Here is a 13306-nt window from a genome sequence, read left to right as displayed (position 1 = left end):
TGCTTTTCTGTGGCCTAAAAAAATGTCCATGATGGTATGCAAGGAACTATTTTAATTTGGGGCATTAAGCTCATCCTTTTAGCGCATTTATTTATTTATTGTTTATTTATTTATTGGTTCAATTTATATGTCGCCCTTCTCCAGAGACTCAGGGCGGCTTACAATGCATTAAGCAATAGCCTTCATACTTTTGTATATACCTGCTTAGTAGGGCTTTTGGCCCCCCCAAGCGGTGTTCTTTTTATACAAAGTCATCTTATTGCCCCCACAATCCAGATCCTCATTTTACCTACCTCGGAAGGATGGAAGGCTGAATCAACCTTGAGCCTGGTGAGATTTGAACTCTCAGTAATTACAGGCAGCTGGCAGCTAAGTGCTACTTAACAGCACTTTAATCCACTGCACCACCAAGGCTCTTTATAGTTGGAACTAAACTCTGTAAGAAAAAATCAAAGTGAGAAGAAAAAACAGTGATACTTGGGTAATACTCATAGTAATCAAAAGATGAAACTCCAGGATTGTGTTCCAATTACTTGTAATTGATACAAAAGGACCCCCAAATATGTGCAAGTGTATTTTATTTGCACAGTCTATATAAGATTTTGTATAAGAATTCACTTTACTATGATGCAGATTTTAGTATGGATGATGTGAAAGTAAGTTCATATTTTATGTAAGAAAAATTAGCTGAAGCTCCCCTGGAGAAAAACATATGTTTCTATAGTCAGCTTTTAATAACCAAGTAGATTACTTTGAAGAATAGATTAATGAAGTTTCCAGAGTTTTCAAGCGGTTTTTCATACAGAAGATATCTTCAACCTAGATATCAGGAATTACAGTTAAGATCCCTATCAAGCATCAAATTTTAAAAAGCAGGTATGGATGATGCTTGGGGTTTGTTTTTTTTTACACTGAGGAAGGACTTCCAGACTGCTCAAATTGCAGAGTGGGAGGACAATTTGTTAGTTTAAACATTTGGTGTGATGGCTTAGAACCCTGATGGCGAACCTATGGCCTCTCTGCAGGCACGCCAGCCGTTGCCCCAGCCCAGATCCACTGTGCATGTGTGCGCGCCTCCCACTGGCCAGCTGGTCTTCGGGTCTCTGCTGCGCATACAGGGGGTGGGCGGATGTTCAGAGAGGCAGGGTACATGCACAGGGGTGCAGGTTGGTGCAGGAGGCTTTCCAGGACCAAAACGGGGCCCAGGAGGGCCCCGTGCCCCATTTTGGGCCTGGAAAGCCTCCTGCACCAATCTGGAAACCAAAAGGGTGTGTGGATGCACACGCATGCATGGGGATACATGCACATGCATGGAGGGCACATGCGCGGGAGTGCTTGCAATGCATTTTGGGGGTTCGGGCATGAGCGCTTGCATTCGCGCACGCTTTGGGCACTCAATACCAAAAATGTTAACCATCATTGGTTAGAAGAAAGATTAAGCACTACGCTACACTCAAGTTATATACTAGAGCAAGGTCCAATGACGACAACCGACTTTTTAAGAAACATTCACACACTCCAAGAATCTTGCACACAAACTTTCCAATTTAATACAAAGAAATTTGGTTTGATTTGCTGCAATTCCCAATTTTGATAATTTGTTCACAAAGATTTTGTACACATCCATTTCTGGAAATAGGATGAATGCTACGTACGTGAGCCATCACCGAAAGTGGGAAAAGATTAGACCGTTCTTTGACTTCTGGGCTAGTTGGCTAGAGTTTTGTGTAAAAATTCCAAGGAAGCTGTGGTTAGAAAGTTGTGGCTAACTCCAATATCTTTGAGATAAAAATCAGTATTGTGTTCCATTTGGTGTAAATACCAGAACAGATGATCTGCAGCTGCTGCTCATCTCAACCCTTCGCTCTTTTGCACACTGATGCAGTAGTGTTCAGAAATGTGTCTCCATTGCTAACCTCACCTTTGATTTTGTTGTGCTGAGGATGGGGATTAAAGACCTTAAAGTCAAGCAGTGCTCAAAGGACTAGGGAGGCTTCTGGTGACAGGTAGTCCTGGACTTTTGACCACAATTGACCCTAAAATTTCTGTTGCTAAGTGAGACGGTTAAGTGAGTTTTGCCTCATTTTACGACCTTTCTTGCCAGTTAAGTGAATCACTACTATTGTAAAATTAGTCACATGGTTGTTAAGTGAATCTGGCTTCCCCACTGACTTTGCTTGTGAGGAGATCGCCAAAAAAGTGATTACAAAACCCTGGGACACTGCTACTGTCATAAGTATGAACCAATTCCCAAGCATGCAAATTTTGATTGTGTGATCATAGGGATGCTGCAACAGTCATCAAGTGTGAAAAATGATCATGTCACTTTTTTCAGTGCTGTTGTAACTTTGAATTGTCACTATATGAGCTTTTGTAAGTCAAAGACTACCTGTACTAATCTGTCAGCACTGAGCACACCTACTAAATGTGTGGGCAGTGCCTGTTAAGAGTTTATATTTGCACTAATTTTCATCTTCCACATTGGGGTTAGAAAAAGGGGCCCGATTGGGACATTGCACTGAATTTTGGAGGTTGCCCAAGAATCTTGAGGCTTAATTAAGTGAGGGGTCCTTGGTGCTCTCTGAGCTTGCTTGTTTTCTTGCAGACATTCCATTATCCAACCTAGCCGCCCTGGGTCTTCGGAGAGGGGCGGCATATAAATTGAATAAATAAATAAATAAATAAATAGTTAACATCATCAGAAACATCATCATCAGAAATGCCTGCAAGAAAACAAGCAAGCTCAGAGCGCACCAAGGACCCCTTCTTTCAACCCTGAGCTACAAATATTCTCCTTTATTGGCTTAATTAAGTTCTTGTCATCATTCTCCCATTTTCAATCTGATGCACAGAAACCTGGCCTTCAAATGGTGATGTCTGAGCAGCTACTTTCAAACATCAATTGGAAGAAAAAAGTATCAAAATATTAGGAAAAGCTTCATATTTCTGTATTTTTTGAAAGAATCAGGAAATAATTATTATTCATTGAATTGAGGTTATGGGAAATAACTCACGGGCAAATCATAATATTTTATAAAACCACTTGTCAAGGAAAACCATAAAAATGTAATCGCTTGGCCGTAGTTCTGACATTTGAGAAGTACAAGTTCAGCCACCTCTCTTGGCCACCATTGACTAAAAGAATAGTAAAAAAAAAAAAAAAAAAATACTGGCTCTCCTTCTTAGATTAGGGCAGAAAAACCCAAAGAATCTACCAGATGGATCCTAGTTGAGATCCGTCACCATTACCTCTTGACTTCCCCTATGTTTGCTCACCAATTCTGTGATACAGGATGGGATTTAACACATCTGAAAGTCTCAAAAGGCCACTGTGATGTTCTGACTTCCCCAGCAAGACAGGACATCATAGAAACAAAAATGTAACATTAAAAAAAAGAGTTAATGAATAACACATTTACTCATTTATCGTTTTGAATATAGGCTAAGCTTCCTCTATAGCAGGGGTAATAAACTCAAGGCCCACGGGCCACATTTGGCCCACAATGTGGTCAGATCTGGCCCACGCAGCCATCCTGGAAACTGTAAGGGGCTGTCCCGCATCACTTCGGCCTGGCCCACCCCATCCCAGCATCTGTGCAGGTACACAGGAGGCAGTGGGTGCATTCACACACAGGCTTGGCTCACCCCATCCGAGCAGGTTGCATGTGCACAAGAGGAGACAGGCACACGCAAACACAGGCAAGGCCCATCCTATCCCGGCGTGTGCATGTGTGCAAAGGACTTTACTTTACTTTTATTAGACTTCTATACCCCACTTCTCCCGAAGGACTCAGGGCGGTGTACAGCCATATTAAAACACATAAAATTTACAAAATTTAAAAACTATTAAAATCAAGTATACAAAAATTTGGCCCACAAATTAAAAACTAACATACACCCATTAAAATTCGTATTCATGTTAGGTCAGCCCGGCTTGTTGAAACAAGAGGGTCTTCAGGGCGCGACGAAAGGTGCGCAGGTCGGGGATCATACGCACATCTAGGGGCAGCTCATTCCAGAAGGCTGGCGCCCCCACAAAGAAGGCTCTCTCCCTGGGCATCGCCAGTTGACATTGTTTGGCCAATGGCACCCTCTCTGTGGGAGCGTATTGGCCGTTGGGAGGCTGTCGATGGCAGAAGGCGGTCTCGTATATACCCTGGTCCTAAGCCATGGAGCGCTTTAAAGGTGGTGACCAACATCTTGAATCGCACCCGGGAGCCAGTGCAGCTCGCGCAGGAGAAGTGTCACGTGGGTGCGACGAGTCGCCCCCATAATCACCCACGCGGCCGCATTCTGGACCAGTTGGAGCCTCCGAGTGCTCTTCAAGGGGAGCCCCATGTACAGAGCGTTACAGTAGTCCAGAGAGGACGTGATGAGGGCATGAGTGACCGTGCGCAGGTTATCCCGGTCCAGAAAGGGACGCAACTGGCGTATCAGGCGAACCTGATAAAAAGCTCCCCTGGCCACAGCCATCATATGATCTTCCAAAGACAGCCGTGCATCCAGGAGAACACCCAAGTTGCGAGCCCTCTCTGAGGGGGCCAGGATCTCACCCCCAATAGTCAGCGATGGAACCAGCTGACTATACCGGGACGCCAGGAACCACAGCCACTCGGTCTTGGAAGCGTTGAGTCTAAGCCTGTTCCTCCCCATCCAGATCCGCACGGCCTCCAGGCACCGGAGGCATTGGGCCAGCATCATCTTGGCCTGGCCCACCCCATACCAGCATTGATGCCACCAGGTTGCAGATAAGAGCTGCACCTACACTAGCATCTTTGGCCTTTCAGGTTTGTGTGTGTGTGCACATGCATGGGGAAAGGTGTCTGGCAGTAGGGGTCCACAATTGACCCTCCAATAAGCAGGTGTGGTGGCAGCAGTGGTGGCACCGGCAGCAGGCAGAGTTGGGGGGAAGCATGTTATTCGGACCACTGGACATGCCGGCTCCATCCCCTGTGGCTGGGATGGCGCAGGGGGCTCCCTGGTATATCCAACAGGCCAGACCACATGCCTCTCCCCTGTGCCTCTAACTTTGGGTATTGCCGCTGCTGCAGGCCGAGACATGGTGGGGCAGGGGATGGGGCAGCTGCTGCCAGACACCATTGGCTCGCCTACTCCATCCCATCTGTTTTTGCTTGTGGTTGGAGAGCAGATCACCACTGGTCATCTCCTAGGCCCCCTCGTGGGTATTGCCCTTGGCCTGCACATGGAGCGCATTCCTCTTGGGCCCTCAATGCACCTCAGCACCGCTGTGGGCCACTGCCACCACTGAGGCCATCAGCAGCTCGTGCAGGTTCATGCCGCTGCCATCGTCATGAGGCCACCAGCAGCTCGTGCAGGCCATCGTCATGTTCCTCCTCCCATCTCTGCTGGGCATGAGCGGCCATGGCGTCAATGGGATCTGGCTTTTCCCACTTGTGGTGGCCATCTTTTTCTTGCTGGGCCTGGGCATGCTCTACTACCTCTACTCAGCCTTTCTAGCTGGCCATTTCATTTCCTTCAGACTGGGCAGGTCTGCCGAGCAGCGGTGGCGGCCACCCACAGCAGGGCCTAGGTGCATTCGGGTGTGCGAGAGGAACACACTTCACATGCAGGCCAAGAGCAAGACCCATGAGGGAGCCAAGCAGAAGATGACCAGTGGCGACCTGCTCTCCAACTGCAAGCCAAAACAGACAGTAGGACAGAATAAGCACGTCCAGCGATCCGCATCACATGCCTCCCCTCCATCTCTCCCTGCTGCTTGGACAGCCAGCCTGGTGGTAGCAGTGGGTTTTAGAGCCACAGCGTGCACCACTACCCCCTGCACTACATGCAGAAAGGGCAGCAAGTGCGTGGTATCCGACAGTTTCTGACTGCAGCCGCCCCACCCCCTGCCTCATCTCCTCATCCCACAGGAAGAACCTCCCGCCCACTGCCCCCATCACCACCCCACTCACTGGAGACGCCTGGATTCCCTTCCGAACCCCGCCTGGCCCTCATAGGCACCACCCATGTGAGTGACATCAAGCTGGCCATGCCTCCTGGCCATGCCCAGTCAGCTGCAACCACCCTGGCCATGCCCCTCTGCCCGACCCCTGGAGGACAACCACAATGCTGATCCCGCCCTCAATGAAATTGAGTTTGACACCGCTGCTCTATAGCTACTGAATGTGAATCTTGAGGCTGGCCCAACCAGATAAAGTTATTTTTGAAAAACAACTTTCTTTTCTTATTAAATGTATTTGGGTTAATTTTGAAGAAAATTAATGCTAGATTGGATCTAGATTGTAGAAGGGTATAAATAAAGGTCACAAAATTGTCTCCCGATTACGGGTGTTCAACAATTATTTTTGTGATTTCTATGTTTGTCCTTAGATTTAGGAATAATGCTTTTCTTTCCACACTGACTACAACCCATGCAGTCTAAACCCCAGCACAATACAATGTCCTCTAGCAATCTTGACAAGCTTCGGATAATGCAGTTCAAACTAATGTTATAAAATTTATTTTATAGGTTCTAGCCTTTGAACTTAATTCTCCTGGGATGCCAGACTTACTCTTTTACCATTGTTTATGTTGTCCCTTATTCTTTCATGCACTCAACGTAAACAATCTTAAGGCTGAGCGCAAAACAAATCACACATTTGTTGTTCATCGTTTATACAATAAAAAGTGCTGAAAGGCTTTAGAAAGTTTTGGGACGACAACCACAGTACTTACTAATCAGTGTTGAGCACTTAGCAACTCCTTCAAAGCTTCAGGATGGTTTTCTCGGAAAAGGGATATTAGCTTCAACTGAACAAATATGCATAGTGGTGTTGCAGCTCTAAATATTAATTTGTTTTCAGTCCCAGGTACACAAAACATTTTAATGCCTTTCATTTTTTAAATTAATTTGAAGTCATACTAGCCCCAGATCCTTAGAATCAGACACTAATCAGAATGTTTATTATTTAAAGCAGCAAATTTAAACATTTTCAGAAGAGTAAACATAATAATCCTTTCAGTTGGCCAGAACAACTATCTGCAACACCTTAAAGCTTAATTCCTTCTTTTTGAAAGAAAATCCTCTTCCACAACCATCCCCATATTTCATCAAGTGAAGACTAATTCAATTGATGCAGACCTCTTGCCAATTCACTGTTCATCCTGGCTAGAACAGTAAACAATAGGGTTGGCTGAATAATTCAGAGATTCTGTGTGGATCTGACTCAATCTGAATTTTCAAAACAAATCTTCAAAGAATCAAAACATGCTGACGAAAACTACTTCTGAATGATTTGAAATCCTGCAATGACATATAAATGCCCAAATACATTTTTTCCAAGACAATTTAAAGGTCTGAATGATAGGTTTACAAACAGGGCATACAATTGTGTCCACGATCTTCCTCCCACACCTCCCAAATCTTTGGTTCTAAAGTTCTAAGAAAGTCATCTATGCTGACTCTACCTGTTTAATTATTTGAACTATCCATGCTGGCATTGGAGGATATGTAGGCTTCCTGATTGAAGATGCAGAATTTAAGGGATCACAGAGGTGCCTCCAGGCCACAAAAATCTTGGATGCAGACCTCAGAAATCTTTCCAAATTGTAATGACGATTCAATACTTAATTGAACAGCACTCATAATAACTACTGTGTCTTTTGATTAAAATTAAATGTAAATAAAATTTATTTAATTTTATCCTGGCTCAATGGTGCAATGATTGTAACTTAGAGGAGAGGTCATAAATACTTTCTCCAAATCTATCATAACTTTAAACTTCATTAAACAAATGGTCATAAATCCAGGAAGGCCCTTATATTATTCAATTATTTGTTTATTACACTGACACTGCTGAATATTTTTTTCTACAAAAAGTTCAGTCAGATACGTAGTTATTCTCACACCAACCTAGTTAGGAGAGAGATTTAGAAAGAGTGAGTGATCCAAGATCTTCACAAGAGCTTTGTGGACCAACTTGAATATCAGGCTTATATAGTATCTATTCAAAATGCATATGTTATTCTGGTGTTATTCTTTCAATTATTCCAAGACAGAACAATATTTTGCCCATACTACAGATGGGGACCTGAGGAAACCTTGCCTAAGCCCCCTCCCCCCAAAAGCTGGACACCAAAGACATTTTATGATTTGGAGCACAGTGTTCTAGCTATTAGCCAATCAACCTAAAGCAGGTTTTTGGATTCTTCTTGCATAAAGAAAAATCTACATTGCTGGATTTCAATCCAGCTCAGGATTTGATGGAAGCAGTGGTCCAGTATATCTGGAGAGCATCAGGCTAGAAGATACTCCACCATCTAACTTACCTACTCTTACAAAAGGATCTTGCCTGCCAGATCCACAGAGCCCCTTTCTTTTGCTGAAGAGTCCCATGTAGTTTGTGTGTTGGAAGAACCCTGCAGCAAGAAAAGAGTTCAGAGCAGATCAGATTAACATAGATAAAGAGAGCAAGAAACATCAGAAGAAATAGAATGCTTCATCAATGGGGTGTTGTTGATGTAAATGCTGGTCTCAGATTTCCCTTAGGAAACTAATGGATTATTATGCTTTCTGTTAGATATGTACCTAGAATTGTGTGCTGTGCCAATAACATTATTTTGGAATACTGCTTTCCTGGTCCAAGGCCCTCATTCAAGGAGTTAAAACAAGGGGAAGAATGAGCTATTCTCGCCAGCTCAATTATGGTCATAAATTAAGGATAGCCTTACTTTCTCTGCAATAAAAAACCCAGCAAACTATCCACGGTAGATTGTTTACAGTTGCTTAAGCCACAAGCAGAAAATAGTGAATGAGACTCTCAGATTGTCATGTGTCAGATTGCTTCACAAGGAATAAAGGGGAAGAAAAGGAGGAAAGGACAAAGAAAGAAAAGAGTGAGATAAAGTCATGGAAGGAAGGAAGAAAAGAAGGAGAAGGGTTAGGAAGGATGATAGAATATTGCTTTTGACATAAATTTCCCCATCATTGGCCTGTATAAAGACTGCCATGCTTGGATTTTTGATTGCCAGAGATTTCTGTCATGGAGAACCTTGTTTCAATTCCCATCTTTATCACCAGAAGTGCAGTTCTAATCAAGAATAGACCATGTGAAATATAGCACTGTTATTCCCCAAATGAATCACACAGAATGTAGCTGGTGCGGATTCCTATTTTTACATTCTTCCTGAGAAGAACAAAAGCGTTACTGTATTCGGTTCCTGAGCACACTGCCCCAAATAAAGGAGGGAAAAATCTTTTTGTATGAAGCTGGCATATTTTGCCCACCCTAAGCTATACAGAAGGAAAAAGGTAACAAAGCCACAGGTGGCCATGCCTTTCTAATGCTGGAAGTAAACCAATATCCCACAAAGACAAATGATCTTTAAAAATAAAGGTTTAATTTATTTCAATCACAAGAGCCTCATCTCACGCAAGACTTATCCAGCTATCCATTCCCCTTCCAATATTGGGTTGTTATGCTCTTTCTTGTAATCAAGGTTATCTCTACATCACATCTATATCACAACCTGACCAATGAAAGGCAGTTTACTCACATGTTCTCAGACTATTCAAAAAGAAGTCCCTCCTTATAAGTTTTGCAGAATCATTTGCAAAGCCCTTAAAGCAGCATTTCTCAACTTTGGTTGCTTTAAAGTGCTTGGACTTCAACTCCCAGAATTCCCCAGCTAGCATCTTAAAATGGCCAAGATTGTGAAACACTACCCTAAAGAATTACCTCCATCATTTATAAGATAAATAGGTATGTGCAGACAAGTGTACAAAGGCAAGACTTCAGATCCCATCCCCAGAGAACATAGAAATATTGGAATCACTCGCCCATTGAGCTAGTATCCCCCACTACCTCCCTGCTTGGTCTCCCTGAAGGGGAGTCTAGTATTTGACTGAAACAGCTGTGCCTCTCGGGCATTCCTAGCATTCATGTGCTTCCATGGTCCTGGCATCTGAAATGGCAAGATGAGATCAATTCAGTCCGGAAGAACTGGGTTAGTAGAGGAATACTGCTGCATGTTCTAGCTGACAAACTTAAGGAGTGGGAATAAATGTCTTTTTGGGTTGGAGAAAGATTTGGTATGCCTATGAAAATTAGGAATTATAAGAGCTTTAGATTTTCTTCCGACACCCCTCATAAGCAAACAAAAGAAAAAAATATCTGAGAGTGAGATGGATGGTACTGAATCTAAAAGAGGGGTAAATCCTTACTCCTCTTTTTGTTCTTGAAGCAGCCATCCATGTGGGTGGGTGGTACTGTATCTAATTTTTATAGATAGATAGATAGATAGATAGATAGATAGATAGATAGATAGATAGAGGCAAATCAGTGGTGGGATTCAGCCAGTTCACATTATTTCGGGAGAACCAGTTGTTAACTTTCTGAGCAGTTTGGCAAATTGGTTGTTGGAAGAAATCATTAGGGCAGAGAACCAGTTGTTAAATTATTTGAATCCCAGAACTGAGGCAAATGGTTAATTGACATAAACTCACAATGCTGTACAATGCTGCCTACCAAACATGTGTTTATAATTAGAGGGCCAGCCTTGAAGAAGCTTCAGGAGGCCAAACCTCAAGGCCAACATTGTCTTCCTATTTAGTGCAAGCAGGCAGACTGATTTCTGGGCAGCCTCCAAGCTTAACTTCTTGTCTGCTTCAGTTTTTTCATAGAAGCCAATCAGGTCCATTAATTCCTAGGCAACTGAGCTTGAGGCTGTCCCTGTCTCTATCTTAGGGCATCTCAATACCAGTCTCTTAATGCTGTCCCACCTTCTATTTTGTAGGTTAGGATGCACAAAGCAAATGATCTACTTTTGTACATTATGTAATATGTACTATATAAATATTTGCAAAGTTATTTCTTCTTCCTGTGCCCTTAAGAAATTTATTTCCAAAATCCAAAAAGCTTCAATAACATTATTATCATTGGCACTTAGAATTCCTTCCTCCTGTTTTTGTTCTCAAAGCAGCCATCCAGCTATTTTATTTGCACCACACACCAACTTTTTATCTCAGGAATGTGGAGTTTGATCCTTGTCCAATTATAACTCTTCAGCAATTTTGTTTTATTCACACACAAAATCTGAGATTTAGCTTCCATTGGCCCATTCCAAAAACCCCAGCATGAAAGGGATTTGTGGGTAGATAGATGCAAACATCCCATGAGTTGAAGCTACCACAAGGCAAAACAAAGGAACATGGTGAAATGAAAATAAGGACAGACGGTGTTTACCTGTTTCTTTTCCTTTCTAATTTCCTTCTTCCATTGCATCCATTAAACAACTCTTTGCTAAGAGAGCTGACTTACACAGAACAGTTAAATTTAGTAAAAACCTTAAATCTCTGATTCAAACTCAACTCTGAGTTATTCAATGGATGCATTCAATTCCTTTCCCAGCAATATTGTAATATGGGAGTAATTTGCCTTTGTATTTTCCAAGATTTTTTTGTTTTGTTTCCTACTCTAGGCTACAATTTTGTTATTTCTGATCTTATACCAGTGGTGGGTTGCTACAGGTTCACCCCAGGATGCATGCACAGAAGCATCGGGCAAACCGGTAGCGGATGAAATTGAAACCCACTACTGTCTTAGACCCAAATAAAATAAGTTAAAGGCAGCAGGTTTCATCTGCCTTATCAGAATTGAGTTTTCACACTAATTTTTAATTTGAATGTTGTATGTTTGGGAATAGGAATGCCACTTGAATTTACATACAATGAGGAGGAAAAAGATGTAAAATTTGTGGCCCTTTAAGTATTACTGGGACACTCTTCAGCCAACATGGCTAATTGTGAGGTGATTTTAACCTAATCCTGGCTGGTTTTTAAAAGATCTGCAACTTAACCAGGCACCTGGTTAATATTTGGGGAGGAAACCCTTCGAAAATTCTGGGATGTTGAAAAACCATCTCAAAAGAAGGCAATAGAAATTATTCCATGCTATTGCCAAGAAAATGTCACGTCCATAAAGTTACCAGGAATTGATCGGGAGTCAGGTAGCAGTTGGGGGAAAACCAATTCACTCCTCCATAACCAGGAACAAGGGAAAAAGGCCCTCTTGAGTTCAAACCTGAAACTTTTAAGATGCCAATAAAGAGTTGAAAATTTCCTCACCTGCAGCACCTGCCTCTCTCTTTTCTGAGGCCTTGCTAGAAAAGTTTTGGCTACAGTCACTACTTGGCTGCAGGTTTCAGGGACACATTCCCACACTTGGCTCTGGATCTCTTGGGGCAAGGTGGTCAGGAGCTGGTCCAAGATCAACCAAGATCTGATCCTTCATGCAACTCTCCAACCTTAGCCACTGACAGCAAAGCTCCTGAAGCCTCTTGCAAGCATGCCCTAGATCCCTGGCTCCTTGATATCGGAAGTGTCATCTTTGCTTTTCAGTAGCCACAGGTTCCTTCTTCAAGATGGTGACTTTCACTTTCCCATAGTCCTGTTTGTTGCTAACATCCAAACTCACTAAGGTAGGCCTCCAGGGCATCCCCATTCAAAGTTGGCAAAAGCTGGCCTACTAATTCTTCCTTAGACCACTGACAGGCATAGGCTACATGTTCAAAAGAAGCTAGAATTGCTCATGTGTCCTCCCATGGTTCAAATGCTATTGTCCACCTTCCCCTGCATCCAAAATGGAGGGGTTGTTCTGGGTTTTGGCCTTGAATTTCCCAATGCTGGATCATTCCTACATTGGGCTCTTCCTTTAGCAGTGGAGACGACTTCCAACTCAAGATTTTTCCCACATGAAGGACACAAGGAATTTGTCCTGCTTTTTCTGGAGCTTCTCCTATATTGAAGTTTGCTGCTCCTTGTTCTTCTCTTTTGATTCCATGTGCAGAGGCACTTTTAAGGGTCCCAAATGTCCACTGCCATTTTCACTCTCATGGCACCACCTCTCCTTGCACGTCTCTCTTCCTAAGACTCCCTTTCTCTAGCAAATACAGAAAGAAATTAACCTGCATTACCTCTTTCTGTCTCACATATTATGGAAAACTTTTTCTAAGATCTACTTATCTAATAACTAATTACAGGTAAATTTAACATTTCTGCATCAAACAAAAATGAAGAATACTTTTCTTTTCAAGACTTGCATTGTTGGTATAAAAATGTACCAGAAGTGAATGAGTTAAAATACTTATAATTAATCAGTTAAAATTTTTGTTTTTCATCCGGAGATTTTAAGGCAATAAAATGTTATCCAAAAAGGAAGTCTGACAAAAGCCAATTATGAAATATAAACAATTTTATTGTATAGATCAGGGAGTCAACCAAATCTATTCCAGCTGTCACAAATACCAAGTGTTAACTTGAAATTTACAAACAAAAGCAGTTAACCAA

General features: G+C 42.6%; 1 pseudogene; it reads right to left on the bottom strand.

Moving 5' to 3' along the window:
- Nucleotides 1-5474: 5474 nt before the first annotated feature.
- LOC148113956 (uncharacterized) lies at nt 5475-12930 on the bottom strand (annotated as a pseudogene).
- Nucleotides 12931-13306: the final 376 nt, after the last annotated feature.

The sequence above is a fragment of the Pantherophis guttatus genome, chromosome 4 (assembly GCF_059756535.1).
Source record: "Pantherophis guttatus breed Tessera chromosome 4, ASM5975653v1, whole genome shotgun sequence".
NCBI lineage: Eukaryota > Metazoa > Chordata > Lepidosauria > Squamata > Colubridae > Pantherophis > Pantherophis guttatus.
This window is presented reverse-complemented; position numbering and strand designations above follow the sequence as displayed.